The sequence below is a fragment of the Lissotriton helveticus genome, chromosome 2_1 (assembly GCF_964261635.1).
Source record: "Lissotriton helveticus chromosome 2_1, aLisHel1.1, whole genome shotgun sequence".
NCBI lineage: Eukaryota > Metazoa > Chordata > Amphibia > Caudata > Salamandridae > Lissotriton > Lissotriton helveticus.
The window spans coordinates 980,921,985-980,941,523 of record NC_136059.1 but is presented as its reverse complement, the minus strand read 5'-3'; the positions used below and the strand labels follow the sequence as shown (position 1 = coordinate 980,941,523).

The 19,539-nt window shown below is 47.1% G+C and overlaps 1 protein-coding gene across 3 annotated transcripts in view; it reads left to right on the top strand.

The window, feature by feature from the left end:
* Positions 1-19,539, top strand: part of KANK1 (KN motif and ankyrin repeat domains 1) — an 835,542-nt gene that overhangs the window by 297,398 nt on the left and 518,605 nt on the right. The window contains exon 1 of one of the 3 annotated variants that reach the window (XM_078675727.1): positions 5,114-5,330. The exons of the other annotated variants lie outside the window; for them this stretch is intronic. The gene's annotated coding sequence lies outside the window, so the exon portion shown is untranslated. Of the gene's footprint in view, positions 1-5,113; positions 5,331-19,539 lie in introns of those variants that run through there. 3 annotated transcript variants of the gene reach the window in all.

Here is a 19,539-nt window from a genome sequence, read left to right as displayed (position 1 = left end):
GCGTCCTGCTTTGAGCGCCATCAACAACCACAAGCGCTTCACAGTAGCAGGTCCCCGGAAGCAATGAGTGCCATGTCCAACCCTGCAGGACCAGCGGCCCAACAGGCAGTACCGCAACCAGCACTCCCAGCAGCGCCGCAAGTGTACCCGCACTCGCAGGTCAGTGCGCTGCCTCCATTCAGTGAGCTCATCGAACCCGCCATGGCGTCCCCCAGATGGACTGTCTGGATTGGCAGCCTGAACAGTTACATTATCGCCACGAGAGAGACAGACAGAGCCGTGAAGAGATCACTTCTGCTGCACTTCGCAGGGGATGAATATAAAAACTATTTGCACACCTGCCAAACACAGGGCCGCTGACAGATTACGACGCAGAGGTGAGGGCCCTGAATGCCCATTTTGACCCTCAGCTGAATCCTGATAACAAACGTTTTAAGCTCCGGCAGGCACGCCAAAGAGAAGGAGATTCAATGGATGCCTTACATGTGCGAATACGAGAGTTGGCCAGCACGTGTACAGAAGATGACCAGGCCAAGGCAGTACAAGCGCAAGTAATCCAAGGATGTCGCAACAAAACCCTTAGAACCGAAAAAGTTGACGCGGTGTGCACGCAGCCACGAGGGTCCCGTGGGCGGTGGCCGAATAAGAGCGCGCGAATATCAGTGTGGGTACACTGGAAAGGAAGAACACCCCCCAGAAGACTGCCCGGCACGGGGCAGAGTGTGCTCGAAGTGCGGCATTCCCAACCACTTCGTGAGCGTATGCCAAGGGGAATGAGGAACAGAGGAGCACTCAGCCGAAAGCCGCCGACCAAGATGGTGAGACATTTAACACCAGAAGAATCGGAGGCACCACGGGCGACCAGGCCGCTAGCACAACGCAAACAGCACTTCGAGGACTCATCCACCGAGGATGATGGAGAATGCTACTTGATCTCGTTCGCTAGCGATCTCAAGCGCAGGCGGTGACCCCCAACCCACGTGCACCATTGAGATTGCAGGTTCACCCGTAACGGTGCTCATCGACACTGGGGCTTCTGTAAACATCATGGGGTGTCAGCAATACAAACGGCTGAGCCCGAGACCCACACTGTCACCGTCCCATGTGAAGATTCTCACTTACGGCAGCCAGAGGCCCCTACCTCTCAAGGAAAGATGACGGTCCAAGTCCGGTCAGAAGGCCATGAGATTACCACGACGTTGCATATGGTTGACAGAGAGGCGGACATCTTGGTTGGAAGCCATACCGCAGAAGCCCTAGGCTTGGTGACCTTCGCCAACGCCGTGAAGACACTACAAACTGATGACATCCTTGGACTGTTTCCACAGTTGTTCAAGGGCCTTGGGAGTATGAAGAGGCCACCCGTGAAACTCCACATCGACAAGGCAGTGACACCCGTAGCGCTACGGTATCGGCGCATACCGTTTCACTTAGGCCCGCTTGTAGAATAGGAGCTGCAAAAGCTTGAGCAACAGGGCGTCATAGAGAAATTTACCAGATCAACCCCATGGGTATCACCGATGGTGATAGCGGAAAAAACGAAGAAACCAGGGAAGATGCGGCTTTGCATCGATATGCGCCTGCCCAGTAAGGCGATAAAGAGGGAGCGGCAATTGACACCTACCGTCGACGACATCCTGGCAGACATCAACGGCTCACGCTGGTTTACCAAGTTACATCTCAATGCCGGATTTCATCAACTGAAACTAGCGGAAGAAAGTTGGTACATCAAGACATTCTCAACCCACTTGGGGCTACAACTATATAAAAGGCTGATCTTTAGCATTTCGTCAGCGGCAGAGATCTTCCAAAATGCAGTAAGGGAAGTGTTGTCAAGCCTCCAAGGGGTACTAAATGTCAGCGATGACATACTAATACATTCAGCGACCCTCGAGGACCACCACTGTCACCTTCGAGCAACCCTACAGCGTTTTGCCGACCATGGGGTGACCCTTCACAAGGAAAAGTGCCAGTTCTTCAAAAAGTCTATTGAGTTCTTTGGCTGTTTTCAGCCTTGAGGGCGTGAAGGCAGACCCCCAGAAATCCAAAGCCATCCAGTGTGCTCCAGCTCCCATGACCGCATCGGAGATGCAAAGCTTCCTTGGTATGGCAACGGAATGTGGGCGATTTATACCTAACCTGGCCACCATAGCTGAGGGCGCTGACAAAGAAGGATGCTGTGTGGAAGTAGGAACGAGAAGACGTGGCAGTTCACAAGGTGAAGTCGGCATTGCTGGAGAAGATGACCATGGCATATTACGACACTGCAAGACCCACCGAGCTGATAGTGGAAGCCAGTCCAGTCGGGCTGGGAGCACTGCTCACACAGGAAACCGAGCCAGAAAAAAGGACCCACTGACGTTCGCAAGCAAGGCGCTCACCCCTTCCTGAAACCAGGTATTCCCAAATTGAGCGGGTAGCCCTCACCATCACGTGGGCGTGCAACCACTTTGACGTATACAGTGGGCACCCCTTCAAGGATGTCACGGATAACCAACCGCTACTTCCACTATTCAAAGGAACATCGCCACACCCACTGCCCAGGATTGAACGGTGGGCCATACAACCTCAACATTATCAGCTGGACCTGGTATACCGGCTCGGTGCCAAGAATCCGGCTGACTTCCTTTCTCACCACCCTTCGGATCCGCAGAAGAAGATTCCGATCAGGAACGTCAAATGGAGGATTATGTCAATATGATCTCCCAGTGGGCCTGTCCAAAAGCCATCACCATCGAAGAGATCAAGGCACACACGGAGACCAATGTGATCCTGCAAAGAGTGACAGAAGCCCTGCGAAGAGGGTCATGGGAACACTTCCTCCACGACATCAATGGGTGGAATGAGACGGACCGCGCTCGGCTGGTAAAAGTCTGGAGAGTCCGAGAAGAGTTGAGTGCGACCGACAGCAGGCTAGTGCTGAGAGGATCGAGAATCGTAATACCAGCGAGCCTTCAGGAAAGGACAACAGTGCTGGTGCACGAGGGCCATCAGGGGACCGGAAAGATGAAATCCAGGATGCGGGAAAAGGTGCGGTTCCCGGGGCTAGAAGATGTGGTGGAAGCTGTGGTCCGGAACTGCAGAGCGTGTCGGCTCACCAGCAACCCAAAAACTCCAGCACTGATAATCACAGAAGAGCCTGCGCCGTTGCCCTGGTCATTGTTGAGCCTGGACTTTGGGAGCTTTCCTGATGGGTGGGTGATGGCCGTCCTCATTAATAGCTACACAAAGTACCCTATCGTAGAAGTCCTCCTGTCCACAGAGTTCACCTACCTGCACCCGGTATTGGAGAGGGCATTTGCTCTCTTCAGGTTGCCTCAGGTGATCAAAATGGACAAAGGTCCCCCGTTCCAAGTGGCGAGTTCAAGGAGCTCCTGTCCCAGCTAGGAGTGAAGCACGACCGCATCGCCCCCCCCAATGGCCACAGGCCAACGGCGAAGTGGAACGTTTCACGCGGACCCTAAACAAAGTGTTTCACATAGCTGTCGCAGGGCAAGTAGACCCGAGGCGACTCTCCAAAGATTCATACTAGATTACCACAGTACTCCACACTGCACCACCCAGCGGTCCCCATGGTCGCTGATGCTAGCAGGACCCAGACGGGACACCCTACCAATTGCTGATAACTGGACGTCGGAGCCCTATGACCCAATAGACATACTGGCCCGGAGATCGGCGACCTACGACAAGGCCAGCAGATGGAGGAGAGCTCGGCCTCGGGTGATAGTGCCAGGATGCGCTGTCCTTGTGAGAAACCACTGGAACGGAGGAAAGTTCCACACCACCTATGAACCCGGACTGTGGACTGTTGTGGAGACCCTGGGAACGGCGGTAACCGCCAAGAAAGGTGGGGAAACAATCACCAGGAATGTCTTGTGGTTTAAGCGGGTTCCAGGCCCTGAAGCGGAAAAGCTCGACGGTAATAAGCAGGTAGAGAGCGAAGTCGCTGACGAAGGGCGGACACCATGTCTGGTGAGCGAGAGTTGGAGAGAGCCTGTGACGACACCTTTGAGTCCGAAAACCGAAACAACACCTACTCCGGAGAGCTCAGAATCGACCAGCCCAAGGGTGAGTCAAAGGGTGCAGCAACGGCGATACAATCTGAGACCGAATCCGAGGACGAACCAGAGACTGGCAGAAGTTGCATATTGAACATTTTGGTTAATGTTGAAGACTGATTTGAGAAGGGGTGTAGCGGTCTAGTGTTTCAATAGACCCCAGACCTATGGCCAGAATAGGCTATGCACAATGTAACACTCTCTGGCCAGGCGTGGCCAGAGAGCATAAATAAACGGGCCGGAGTCGCTCTGGACTTCCGGACCACACTAGCCTAACACCGTGTGGTTGTGCCCTCTTTGTTTGTCCTCCCCACATCACTGCAGCGTGGCCCAGCAGGTTGGAGAACCTATCATAAACCATGAGCTAAAATAAAACCTAAACTAAAAAACAAAACTACCAATTTATTGTTTGTCCGCAGTCGCGCCTCCTTTTTCATTCGGTTCAAATCTTGTGTAATTAAGAGAAACGTGTGCATTTTTAGGCGGCGTTTATCCCCTTAAATTTACAAGATTCATGCTTTTTTGGGACACTGATCAGAAACCGCAGCTACACTGTAAAGTAGGAAGCGGCAGTATGAGGATAACACGAGGGGGTGCATTTTGATTTCTTGCTTCTTTTGGACTGGCGGCTGGCGCGCTCTGAGGGTGATGGTAAGTAAACCTGTGCCGTGTGCTGTGGACGCGCCGGGAGGCCTCCAGGAGGCAGGCCTCGCCTCTCCTCATTGGCTGACATTCCAGCGAGCACAAAGCTCGCCGGGCGGGGGCGTGGCGGGCTCGGCAGGTGCTTTGGTTAGTCATCGAGAGGTGTCGCTTTCTGTGGAATTGTACGTCGTTATTACACATCCCAAAGCGCGCGCGGTTTTGAGAGCCCGGTGGCATGGGCGTTTGGGTGAGTTTGATGTGCTGAGGAGCTGCCCAGAACTAATCGCCCCGGGGAAGCTAGGTTTTGCGTCCGAAGGAACACCTACAGACTCTGATTTTTTGGTGTAATTTCTCCTTGAAGGAAATTCGCTGCATTTGTCCTCCTTCTGGCTTGTCATAAAGTAAACGCATTGCCTCAAGGGGGTCTCTGTGTTAAATGCGCCTCTGCCGGCTTCTCATTACAGCCCACACGAGAGTGGCTGTCACACGATGAGTCCAGCTATACTTAGTAGCTGCCCTCTTCGCCGCTTCCGTATTTAAGAACTTTATTTTGGTGGACGAGCCCAAACAGCCTTTTCCCTGCTAATGGACCGCTGTCTGTTTCTGAGTATTTCTGCATTATGGCAGCAGGTAAGGAGTGTGTGTGTTTGCCTACTTGTACGATGAACCAGAAAATCAATCGGTTCATGGATGATTTATTTGTACCAATGCTTTATGGGTTGCAGGTGTTTCGTAGTATCAGCTTGTAGTTGAAGAACGCATGCTGCCTTTGGTAGCATATGTGGCAGTGATCACTTTATGCAACCAGTTTTTAAGACCCATGTGTTTTCGTGGAACTTCTGTGAAAGAATTGTCCAAGTGTTTTTTAAGCAACCATTTTAAATTGGAGCGGCTGATTTAGGTGCGTTACGCCCCTGCTCTGTGGTTGTTGGTAATAATGCACGTGTCCTTCAAGTTTGTTGTGATAGGCATTCAAGGTAGCCTTCGTCAATCTTGCAAAAGCTACAGGAAAATGCTGCATGTGGTGCAAGAGCCCTGAGGTCCAGCGCGTGAGGCGTGGGAAAAGGGTTAAAGTCTCAGGTGCCCTAATGCAAAGCTATTACTGTTTTAGTGCACGCCAAGTGGTAATGCTTTGAAAATAGACTCGGACTGCTGACCTTGGGTGCAAAAAGGTTTGACTCTTAATGAAAGGGGCTTATGCCTTATGTAAATAATAACATACATTTTACACGCCGGACATTTGTTAGTGCAGCTCTTGGTAAACGCACTGCTCTAATTCATAAACAGATACCACCAAAAGGCGGAGTCACAAACAGTTTTCCGCATTTAACTTTGTTTTATGACGAAAAAGTAGCAATTTGTATGGGCCATTTCTGCATTGTTTCACAGTATTTTTCTCCTGAAGTGAACTAACTAAAAATACAAAAAAAATCCAGGATTATATGGGTATGTTTGAACAGTAACATTCACATGTTTTGGTTTATGGATTGTGGCTGGTGCAGGGTGGTTGTCCTGTAAAATGCAACGAAAAGCTACATGGTCTCAGATTTGTGGATAGTGACAACATTTTAGTGGTAGTTTAGTTAGCCACCGTAAGTCGATGCTGATTTACTTCTGTAAAAGGCAGTAGCAGTTTTTTTGAGGGGCTGGTGGGGGGCAGGAATTTGGTAGGGAAAACCTCTATTTATTTAGTATTCAATCAATCAATCAGAGTACTTGTAAAGCGCGCTACTTACCCGTGAGGGTCTCAAGGCGCTGAGGGGAGGGGGGGTGCCGCTACTGCTCGAAGAGCCAGGGCTTGAGTAGTCTTCTGAAGGCGAGTAGGTCTTGGGTCTGCCGTAGGTGGGTAGGGAGGGTGTTCCAGGTCTTGGCGGCGAGGTAGAAGAAGGATCTGCCGCCAGAGGTCGTTCGTTGGATGCGGGGGACAGCGGCGAGGGCGAGGCTGGCGGAGCGGAGCTGGCGTGCTGGGGTGAGAAGCAGAGTCTGCTGTTCAGGTAGGCTTGTCCGGCGTTGTGGAGTGCTTTGTGTGCGTGGTGAGGAGCTTGAAGGTGATCCTCTTGTCGATGGGGAGCCAGTGTAGGTCTCTCAGGTGGGGGATGATGTGGCCGCGCGCGGGGGATATTGACTATCAGTCGGGCGGAGGCGTTTTGGATGCGTTGTAGTCGTCGTAGGTGTTTGTCTGGGATTCCTGCATAGAGTGCGTTGCCGTAGTCCAGTCTGCTGCTGACGAGGGCCTGTGTCACCGTTCTTGTTTCGGTAGGGATCCACTTGTCGATCCTGCGGAGCATGCGGAGGGTGTTGTAGCAGGAGGAGGAGACGGCGTTGATCTGCTTAGACATGGAGAGGGTGGAGTCGAGTATGAATCCTAGGTTGCGTGCATGGTCGGTGTGTGTCGGTGCTGTTCCCAGTGTGGTCGGCCACCAGGAGTCGTCCCAGGCTAAGGGGGTGGGTCCGAGGATGAGGACCTCCATCTTGTCCGAGTTCAGCTTCAGACGGCTGCTCCTCATCCAGTCGGCGACGGCCTTCATTCCCTCGTGGAGGTTGGTTTTGGCGGTGTGTGGGTCCTTGGTGAGGGAGAGGATGAGCTGGGTGTCGTCGGCGTAGGAGATGATGTTGAGGTCATGATGGCGGGCCACATGTGCGAGGGGGGCCATGTAGATGTTGAACAGCGTCGGGATGAGCCCTGGGGGACGCCGCAGATGATGTCGGTGGCTTAGGATCTGAAGGGTGGGAGGCGGACGCACTGGGTTCTGCTGGAGAGGAAGGATGTGGTCCAGTCAAGGGCCTTCTCTTGGATTCCGGCTTCTAGGAGGCGTGTCTTTAGAGTGTGATGGCAGACCGTGTCGAAGGCGGCTGACAGGTCCAGGAGGATGAGGGCTGATGTTTCGCCGTTGTCTAGTTGGCGCCTGATGTCGTCTGTGGCGGCGATGAGGGCTGTCTCGGTGCTGTGGTTTCGTCTGAATCTGGACTGGGACGGGTCCAAGATGTTGTTGTCTTCGAGGTGGCGGGCCAATTGCATGTTGGCGATTTTCTCGATGACCTTCGCCGGGAACGGGAGCAGGGAGATGGGCCGGAAGTTCTTGAGATTCTTGGGTTCCGCCTTGGGCTTCTTGAGGAGGGTGTTGATTTCGGCGTGCTTCCAGCTTTCCGGGAATGTCGCTGTTTCGAAGGAGATGTTGATGACCTTCCATAGTAGGGGTGCGATGGCTGCGTCTGCTTTGTTGAATATGTGGTGTGGGCACGGGTCTGAGGGATATCCTGAGTGGATGGAGTTCATGACCTTGCGTGTCTCGTCGTCGTTGGCGTTGGACTAGGAGGTCAGGCGGTTGGCGCTGGTGGTGTTCACAGGGGAGGTGGAGTCCGGCGTAGTCGGGGCGGTCGTGGTGTTGAAGCTGTTGTGGATGTCAGCGATCTTGCGGTGGAAGAAGATGGCTAGTGAGTCGCACAGTTCTTGTGAGGGAGGGATGTCGTTGGCACTGTGGTTGGAGAGTTCCTTTACGGTGCTGAAGAGCTCTTTGCTGTCGTGTGTGTTGTTATCCAGGCGGTCTTTGAAGGAGGATCTCTTGGCTAATCTGATGAGGTGGTGATGTCTGCGGGTGGCGTCCTTGTGGGCTGCGTGGTTGTCCGGTGTGCGTTTGTGGAGCCATATCTTCTCCAGTTTCCGGCATGCATGTTTTGAGGTCTGGAGTTCGTCGGTGAACCAGGTGGCTCTCTTGCTGGTGTCGCTGTTGGAGGGTCTCTTGAGCCGAGCAAGGGTGAAGGCGCAGTCGTCGATCCACTGTCTGAGGTTGCGGGCTGCCGCGTCTGGGTTGGTGGGGTCGGTGGGTGGGTTCTGGGCGAGTGTGGTGATCAGCTTGTCATCGGTGACTTTGCTCCAGCAGTGGCGAGGCAGCTGTTGGGTGCGGTGGTGCATGGTGGGTTTCTTGAAGGTGAAATGGATGCATCGGTGGTCGGTCCAGTGGAGTTCGGTGGTGTGGTCGAAGGCAACGTGGGTGCCTGTGGAGAAGACCGGGTCCAGCGTGTGGCCGGCGGCGTGGGTGGGTGCTGTGACAAGTTGTCTGAGGCCTAGGTCGGCGATGGAGTCGCTGAACTGAGCCCGGGGTCCAGGGGGTCTGAAGATGAGTGTTCCTCTGAGGGTGGTGTTGGGGTCAGTGTGGATCCGGAAGTGCAGATGTTCGGCGGTGTTTAGGGTGTCGTCTGCGTGAGTGGCGACCTTGAGGGTGGACTTGTGGACGATGGCTATTCCTCCTCCGATTCCGTTGGCACGATCCCTGCGGTTGATTTTGTAGCCGTCCGGGATGGCTATGGCGATGTCAGGCGCCGAGGAGTCGTTCCACCAGGTCTCGGTCAAGAAGGCAACATCTGGGGTGGAGGAGTTGAGCAGGTCCCAGAGCTCGACGGCGTGTTTGCGTATTTAGACAAATTAGTTTCACTTCAGGCAAAGAGTTATTCCTCTGCAGAAAGAAAATTTTCAAGTGTATTTGCATCACTTGGATGTGTGGATGCTCTACCTGGTGGACATTTTGTATATGTAAATATGCCATTGAATTCTCTTGAAAATCTTCAAATGCTGTAGATTATCTGGAGTACTCTTTGGCACGCCCAATAAAGTTGTTTGTTAAAAATTTGGTAGTAGCCCTTGGGAAGCTTGTTTAGTTTTTTTCCCCTCGAGATCTTTGTCAGTTGGGCCCATGAGGAGGACATAGTGTGTGACATAGTGCGTGGCATTTGGTACATTGGAAAACTAGAATCCTTAGTCTGTCTTTCAGCTAGAAATTCAAATTTGTGAATTGCAGATTACTGCATGTTTCAGCAGTGAGCATTGAGGTTACTGAGTCATCATGCCCGTCAGCTGCCTCTCCCCATGCTCTTATGGTCACTCAGAACTGGCAGAATAAATTACATATGGGTTACATTGTTATCATAGGGGGCATCATGACAAATATTGTTGTAATAATCTTTTAATTATCAAAATACGTATTCATGTCAGTGACATAGTCTGCACAGAAATGTAGACATAAAGTGGATACATTGGTGACCTACAGTATAGTATACGATTAAAGGCAGTGGATATTGTACAAACCAGAAGGTCGACACTAGTACTCCCCTCTGATGGCTTGTTTCCATAACCTTCTGTACAAAACACACACATTAGTCTAGGTCTTGTTGACATGCTGCGCCCATAAGTTGGTCTTCTGTTCATGCCCACCATTGTCTGCCCGTCACCACATCCATACGACCCATCTCTCCCCTCTGGTGCATTCACCTCGTCTCTATTAAGTATCCTCAAAGGGATCCCCATACATCTTTAGCACGTGATGTGTGTAGCAGCATTGTAGCTTTCATGTGGTGTACTGCCATGATGGATAACCTATAGCCAGTCCTTATCAATAGATACTGGGCTCCTCCCAAAGAAATAGCCTCCCTTCTCCTGTCCAGCACAATGCTGTGGTTGAGAAGTATCCCAAGGGAGATGCCCAATCCTAAACAAATCCCAACACAGTCATCAAGGCTGAGTGGGCAACATCATCAATGATGTAGCAACATTTTGCAACGAGTATTTGAGCAGCATGGAGCATGTCCAGTTTAGGGTACCAGGAGCTGGGTTAATTCCCTGAGCATTTTTTCCTTCCTGAGTGTACCTGGTCACCTAGTCATTATTGAACAATTCAGAAATTAATGTAAAGCACATTAGGTTTTACATCGAAGACTGACCAGTAATGTCATCGACCATGAAGGTTTATTGAAAGTATTAAAACCATTATGTAAAGCAAAATAATTTAGAAGTCAGTCACTCTGTCCATCTTCACTTATCTGCAGTTGCAGCTTACCTTCAGAATAGAAACCACACTTAACTGTTAAGGATTTCATTCATCAAGGCCTTCATGGAAGGACTTAATTGCATCATCCCACCCAGGGTACCACAGTCACCTCTTTGAACCTCAGCATTATTTTTACACAACTCATGGGCCCTCCCTTTGAACCTCTTCTTTCGTGCCCTATACAGTTTCTCTCCTGAAAGGTGGCTTTCCTAGTCGCCATAACTTCACTCAGGCATGTAAGCGAGCTTCAAGCTCTTAACCTGCAGAAACCTTTCTTTCAGGTGTACAATGATAGTCGTCTTTAGGACACATCCAACATTTCTGCCTAAAGTGGTATCTGTCCCCCTTAACCAAACAATTTAACGCCGGGTGTTTTTTCCACACCCAGACTCGGTGGCAGAAAGGGACCTTCGTACAGTAGATGTCAAGAGGGCCCTCATGTATTTCAATGACCAGAGAAAATCCTTCCCGAAGACACATCAGCTCTTGGTCTCCTTCCCAAAACCATGCAAATGCCATGCTCTCTCAAAAGCGGGCATAGTCTGGTGGTTGATCAAATGCATTCAAGCTTGTTACACCAAAGCCAAGAGGCAATTGCCCACCCCACCCATATTCCAGCATACCTATTAAAAAGGGGCATCCATGGCTTTCCCAAGTAACATCCCTATGTAAGGCAGCTACTTGGTCCATCCCACTAACTTTCACTAACCATTACTGTATGCGGGACCACAAACTTTCACTAACCATTACTGTATGCATGTTTTAGTTCGCCAACAAGCTAATGTTGGCCTGGCTATTCGGTGTACTTTGCTCTAGGCCACTGCAACATCTTCTGGCAACTGCTTAGGGGAGAACTGCTTTACAGTCTAAGCAGAGCATGTGTATATATAGCAACAAATGCTACAAACGGAAAATTGTTACTTCCCATGTAATCATCTGTTCATAGGGTGTAGTGGTGTAAATTCACATGCGCCCACCCTTCCTTTCTAGAAGCCTCAGATTGTTACAGATGCTTTTCTTTCTAATTCTTTGCATGGTCACTTTCTTCTGTTTCACTCTAATCCAATTCATCCTCATTCACTGTGCAGCAAAAACAATCTAACAATGGAGCTAATGCTCATGAACGTTCCCAGTAGGAGTCAATATAGCTAGTTACTCGAAAGACATGTTTTAAGGAAAACAAGTTGCACAAGTCCAAGCCTTACACTAAATGGCAGGAGTATGCGGACCATGTGAATCTACCGCACTGCATGTCACAAACAGATGCTTACAGGGTGAGTGACATTTTCCTTATTAGGTTACTGGGGCATAAATCATCTGTGTGTAGAGTGAGACAGAAATAAAATTACTGTGTGCTGTATGATGGCTGCAAACAGAGTTTGCTATTTTGAATTTGGGGCCTACATTGATTAATGAGCGCACCGTTCTTATACATAATGCCTAAATTTCAACCCTGTTAACTTTATTGTGTTAATATTACTATATATAAACCCCTTTATCAACCCTCCCTTCTGATTTTTGAAATAATCACAATTCACACTATATTAGGTAAATCCCTTTACACCACAGTTTTCTCTGATTTAAACTTCATGAGTCTGGCTTCTTCCAACTCTTTGATTCCATCATACATTTTGGATCTGATGTCCTCAAGCTCATAATCATCTGTTTTCTTTTTCTTCCGCTCGTTGCTGACAGCTTTTTGAACACCCTCAATTTAACCGTCCCTTAGACGAAATGTATCCAACATCATCATTCAAATTAAAACTATTATTGTAGGTGTTAATGTAACACTTAAGATGTCTTCTCCTGCATTAAAAATACACCCACCAGTCTTTGAGAAACCTTTCCCAATCACACTAAAGACTGATCTAGTTCCTTCCCATGCATCTGGTTCTTCAAGAGCTTTCACCCCATGCATGGTATTAATGATGACTGAAACATAACTGGTAATTCACTTACTGTTATCGGGTACATATGTGCATCATTGTTGTACCCGCAACATGCTTCTGACTCACAACTTTTTTTGCTAGTAATATATCTAAAGCTAACCTGTTTTTCATAAACCTAGCACACAAAGCCCTTCCACACCAAAAGAAGTTGTAGCACTAAATATATTTTCTACCATCTGACCGGGAATATGTTTCTCCTTCCTCTCAATTGTATCATCCTTTTCGCTAAATTAAATCATGTGTTAGACGCATGTGAAAACTAAACCTAAGTAACTGCTTCCCACCCAATTACCAGGGAGATTAGAATAGGCTGTCCTTCCACACACAATAAATCCCTTTGATAATGGGCTCATTTCTAGTCGAAATCATATTGTTTACCATGTAACTTATTTCATACTTGCTCCAACCCACTATGTCCGCAGTTTTCCTCTGTTTCTTTTCACCTACTATACATATTTGTCCCTTCGTTACTTGATCAAGACTGAGTCTTGGGTGCATGTTGGGTTTTCGTTCAAAATCTTGAAGTAATATGTTGACTTTTAATCTGTGCAAGCAGTTGCAGGAGTGCCTCCTACTCTACAGGTCGTTTCTTCTCAAGCTTGAATAAAACTTTCACTTATCATGTTGTTCCCTTGTGATTCATGTAGACTTTTCATTGGTGACGAGCGGACTGGACCTTTTCTGGATCCATGGTGTGTATGTGCCTTCTATATGGTCCTTCTCTCTGCATAAAATCTCATGTTGTCTTTTCATTGGCGTCGAGCAGACTAGACCTTTGTCAGATTCTTGGTGCGTATGTGCCTTCTAAGTGGGTCTCCTTTCTGCATGAAATTGAGACTGGCAGAGCATTTCCTCGGTTGTCCCCATGTCCTATCTTCCATCATTATTGCCTCAACGGTAATGCAGGTTTCAGTGTTAGAATATATATGGTCTAGTCTGCTCGACGCCAATGAAAAGACAACATGAATCACATGGGATTTTATGCAGAGAGAAGGACCATATAGAAGGCACATACACACCATGGATCCAGAAAAGGTCCAGTCCGCTCGTCACCAATGAAAAGTCTACATGAATCACAAGGGAACAACATGATAAGTGAAAGTTTTATTCAAGCTTGAGAAGAAACGACCTGTAGAGTAGGAGGCACTCCTGCAACTGCTTGCACAGATTAAAAGTCAACATATTACTATATATATATATATATATATATATATATATATATATATATATATATATATATATATATATATATATATATATATATATATATATATATATATATATATATATATATATATATAGTGATGCCTGTGCTTCCTTGTCAACAGAGGTTTCTCCTGGATAAAGGAGGTGCTGTGCTGCTGATATGTAGTGCATTTTATGCTCATGCCTCTGCGTTTCATGTCCGTCTCTTTTGGACGTGTCTTAAGTTAACCCGGACGTGCATCCTGAGGTACTTGAAGTACATCGCCATTTTGGCTACGTCTCATGAAGTTGTGCATCTGACTTCTCAGAGCGAACACCCTTTTGGATATATGGATATGCAGTCTTTGGCATCAACATTCCAAGCAACTTAACAGAACTTCAATCTCCTCTACAACATGCATATGCTATGTATCTTGTGTTCTCTATGGTCATTCACACACCTCTTTAGTGCACGTGGGTTTCTAGGTAGTGTTTTTGAACTGTACAAGGGTCAACTTGCGTAGCAGTACGGTGGCAGTACGGTGATTTGCACACCTTTCTCTGTATACTTAGTACTGTGATTGAGTTTCTACTCATGGAGTTTTTCGTTGTGCTGCACACCTAGTCTCTTTACTTTGACCCTACATTTTTACAGGTTTTTCAGTTTTTTCCTCTACCACTGACCCATCTCTTTTGTCTGTTTTCCATCTCTCATAATGCAGGAAGGAATAATAACACCTACATTTTTATCAACACCAAGGCATCCTCAGATTGAGTGGGAACTCTAGAAGGGTGGAGTTGAAGCTTATTTAGAAGTTCCTGAGGGTGAGGTATTAATCTAAAAATAAGAATCTGCCATTTTACGTTATTAGTTGGTGCAAGAAGGGATGAAAACTTTGAAACATTTACCCCTGTTTCATGTTTTATCTGAAGTGGATGTAATAGATGAATATGCCTAGGCTATTAAGGCTTTAAATATTCGATTTAAGAAAAAGAAAAATGTCATCATGGAACATACATTTTACATGAGGTGCCAATTGGCAGAGGAAATAATTGAAAGTTATGTTAGTGCTTTGAGAATCTTAGCTACCTCTTGCTAATACAAAACATTTGAGGAAGAGATAGGACATCGGGGTGTGAAGAAAACCAATAGTATAAAGAGTCAAGAAAAGTTGTAACTACAGAGTATTTAACTTTGGATAAAGCTATAAAAAGAGCTTGTAGCATGACGTCAACCACAACGTTCATGGGGCAAATGACTTTGAAAGCTCAAGTACAGGCTCTTCATAGTGATAACATAGAGAAAAAAATGATTTCAAACTTAAAACGTTAGAATGTTATGGGTGTGGCAGTAAGTCATTTAAGTAATGTTTCTATTTTTCTAGTCGTTGACAAGACTTGCACTTGGGGTGGGGTTGAGGTGTGGCTGCAGAGACTTGTACTAAAAGAAAATAAAGGGGAGGGGGTGGCATTTTGCCAAACTGCTTATTATGACCCACCACAACTCCTTCTAAGAAAATCAGGTCTGTTGTACAATCTGATTATGAAGAGGACATTGTGGTTTTGTGTGTGGATTTTGATTCTGTGGAACATGAGTGTACCAGAGGTAATTGTTGTAATTCTGAGTACATTAGCTGATGTGTATGTTCCGTAGATGGTTTATTATACATAGTTACCAGGTAAGTTCCAGATAAGTAGGTAGATGATAACAGATGGCCCCACCTCCCTGCTGCTCAGCCTGCACACTCCAGCTTACTGACACTGCACATAAGGAGGCACCCATGCATTCTGTGACCTCACAAGGCATTCAGCGTTCCATTCATCACCAAGTACTCCAGCACTCATCCTAGCTGAGCAGTAGGGAATGAGTAGCTAAAGAAAAGGAATGGCAACAGTTAAGTCACAACATACCCCCTTTTCTTGGGGAAACTATAAATAAAAATCATGCAAAGAACTGAAACGGATATATAACCGAAAAGGAAGAAAATAGAAGATCAAGTTACATTGCCAAATCAATAAATATATTAAATTCACAAATGAATTATTGAACATTCCTTAAGTATACATGCATTAAAATTACGAAAAGAATTGATTGAACATTCCTTGAGCAAACAATAACTCCTAATGCAATCAACACCTCCTAAATCAATTAAATGCATTAACATCTACTCATCCACCTTCCGTAGGGAACATAAAGCTAGAAGCACACTGAGACCAAAGAGGACAAGGCATAAGACATGGCACACCCTGTACCTCTGACCCAACAAGAATCTCAGGCAACACACTTCACAAAGTAACAAATACGCACACCTGCAACTAAACACTCGGGAAGACACACTCAGCACTGAGGTACACACAACCCTACAACTCTGTACTTGGGTACTCCACACCCTACAGCTCTGTACTAGGGTACTCCCCTCCCTACAACTACGTACGAGGGTACTTGTTATAAATGAAGAGTTGACTCCATAAGCTGGTAAGTGAAGTAGAGGTTTATTTGCAGTACAGGTATAGGTAGAACAGCCTCCCCGTCCAACCACAGCTCCAACTGTCAACCATGCAAAGGAGAGCTCCAGAACTTAGAACCTAGGGAGGAATCTAGAGTGCTGGCGCAAGAAAGAAGCAAAGCACTGTACAACATATCTCCCCTCTTTGTAAGGAAAAGAAACACGGAAAAGAATAAAGAAACACTAATGTACATAATCATTCAAGTACATGGGTGGACGACGGGAGCGAGAGCTCCTCAAACCAGCATCAACCAAGGAAGAGGAGGAAGAAACAGGATCACAAGATACAGAGGCAGGAGCAAGGGAAACAGGAGCAGAAGAATTAACCGCAGAACCATTATAGTAGTAACATGAAGATGTGGAGGCATCACCACCACCCACCTCCCCCCGTCCAGTTGACAAGGGGTTGAGCACAGAAGGACCACCAGAAGACAGTAAATAACCATTACAACCAACACTCTGAGGAGGAAACAGGTCATCAGAAGAAGAGTCTTTACGTTTCTGATAGAGAGCTACTCTGCGGTAGTTCCAACTTTCACCATTGGCTAAGACGATGAAATGAGGAAAAACCTTCTTGACTCTGTAAGGACCCCTAAACTTGCTGAGACCCTTAGCAAGTCTTCCCGGCTTAACTTTAACTAGGTCACCAACAGAGATGGGAAGGAGGGTATTGTCATGAATTAAGGGGACATCGCCGCCAGAACCCTTTAACCAAGCAGGGGTCAATTTGCTTACAGGAATGCGACCACGCATAAGTTCAAAAGGAGACTTTTCACCACTCTTGTGAGGTGTGGAGCGATAGACCCAGACCATCTCCTGGACACGCTCATCAGAGAAGCAACCAGTCTCAACAAACATCTGAATCACACCCTTGACAAGGCGATTCACCCTTTCGCAAAGGCCATTACCCTGTGGATTGTAAAGACTAGTCTTCTGATGCCTGATGCCACACTCATTAACAAATGAAGTCATTTTCGAGGAGGTGAGTTGAGTCCCATTGTCTGAGATGAGGACACAAGGATACCCCTCGTTGATAAAAATACCCTTCAAAAACTTAATGGTGACATCAGTGGTGATCTCTTTTACAAATTGTACACACAGCCATTTTGAAAAACAATCGATTAGAACAATTGCGAAACGGTGGTCGGTGGGTAATTCACTCATGGGACCTATAAAGTCTATGCAGACACTGTGCCAGGGAGTATCATCAAAAGCAATTTTGTGTGCGGACCGAGAGCCCAAGACCTTGAGGCGCTTCTCCCCTTCTTTGCAGAAGCTACACTTTAGAACACAATCAACTGCATCATTGTCAATAGAGGGCCACCAAAAGTTCTGTTTGACACGGCGTTGAGTGAGACTTTGACCCAAATGTCCCTCATGGGCCAAGTCTAGAATCCTCCTTCTTAATAGTCTGGGAGGGACAAAACGATCACCTCGCATCAAAACATCTTTACCTTCTAAAGAAAGTTCATCTAAAATTTTCAGGAAAGGTCTGACAGAAGGACTAACCGTACTTTCTCTCCTAGTACCATTAGAGACAAGACTGATAACAGCCTTCAAGGTCAGATCTTCTTCCATTCCTTTGGACCATTCATCACGGGAAAATGAACCACCGCCCACCAACAAAACATCTTCCATAACAGCAACCGCTAGATCATCAGACGTGAACTCAGAACCACCACAAGTGGAAGGAATAGGGAGCCTGGACAGGCAATCTGCTTGGATATTCCTCCACCCGTGGACAAATTCGATCTCACACTGATAAACGAACTTGTAACCCCACAAGTAGGTACGAAAGTAGCTTGTTCCCCAGACAGCGGCAAGAGCCTCACGCTCTATTACCGAGTAGTTAGACTCAGAGGTGGACAAAGGCCTAGACGCGAAAGCTATGGTTTTCTCCACACTGCCATGTCTTTGTAAAAGGACCGCACCAAGGCCAATGGCACTGGGTCAACCATGAGAATAGAGGACCGAGCAGTGTCAAAAGGGGTGAGTACATCTGCAGTTTTGAGTTCCCCTTTGATCAATTTAAAACAAGATTCGTGCTCAGTGGTCCAACAAAATTTGACACCTTTTTTAAGTAAGGATCTGAGGGAAGCAGTCTTGGAAGAGAAATCTCTTACAAATTTCGAATAAAACTCGATCAAGCCCATAAAGGACCGAAGTTGATCCTTATCCACTGGGGAGGGTGCTAACTCAATGGCTTCAAGTAAGTTTTTCTTGGGTTTGATGCCTTCTTCCGACAAGCAAAATCCTAAGTACTCTATTTCTCTCAACAGAAAGGCACACTTCTCTTTTCTTAATGTCAAACCAGCCTCATCCACTCTACGTAACACATCTTGTAAGATTTTGTTGTGCTCCTGTAGAGAGTTGCCATAAATCAAGATATCATCTTGAAAGTACAGTACCTTATCAAGACCCTTAAAGACTTCAGAGACAAGTCTCTGGAACACGCTAGCAGCTGAGACTAGCCCAAAAGGTAGTCTGGTGAATTTAAATGTGCCCTCACTGGTGATAAAGGTAGTTAAATGCTTTGAGCTTTCGTCCAGGCAAATTTGATGGTAGGCGTGTTTAAGGTCCAACTTACTAAAGAACCTTGCTCCTTTAAGGGTTGAAACTAATTCGCCAATGTTTGGTAGGGGAAATACGTCGGCTACAACACACTTATTTAGGGAGCGAAGATCCACACAGAACCTGATCTTGTTGTCTGGTTTCTGTGAGATCACAACAGGCGAAACCCAAGGAGATGCTTCGATGGGTTCGATGATACCCCCTTGGAGCATCTCCTCAAGAGTAGCCTTAACTTCGTCCCGCAAAGCAAAGGGCACCCTCCTTACTTTGTGTTGTACAGGTGAACTGCCCTCCTTGAGAACTATGCGATGAGAGTAGCCAATCAGCTCACCCAACTGATCCCTAAACACATTTTTAAATCGGGCCAATATATCCTCCATGGATGAGGTCTCGACAATTGAAATAGGATTATCAGATCTAGGATCAACCACTATGTGCAGATCATATTGATGATGACGGCCTAAAATTGCTGGTCCATCTGCTGATATATATATTTTACCACAAGCTGATCTTCCTTTGAAAACAATATCAGCTTCGAAGAAGCCCAGTATGTCAATTTTCTCCCCCTGGTAACCAGACGGGAAGATGTCGCATGTCTTCAAAACTCTTTCACCCCACACTCTCTTCATCAAAGAATTGGGGATTATGGTCCACTTTGAACCAGTGTCAACCATAAGTGTAATAACTTTCCCATCAATTACAAAATCATCTTTAAAAGGATTACCGCTCTGGTTATCACACGCGCACACAGTGTCAGTCAGAACTAAGATTTTGTTGACATCACGTCTCAAATCAACACATTCAT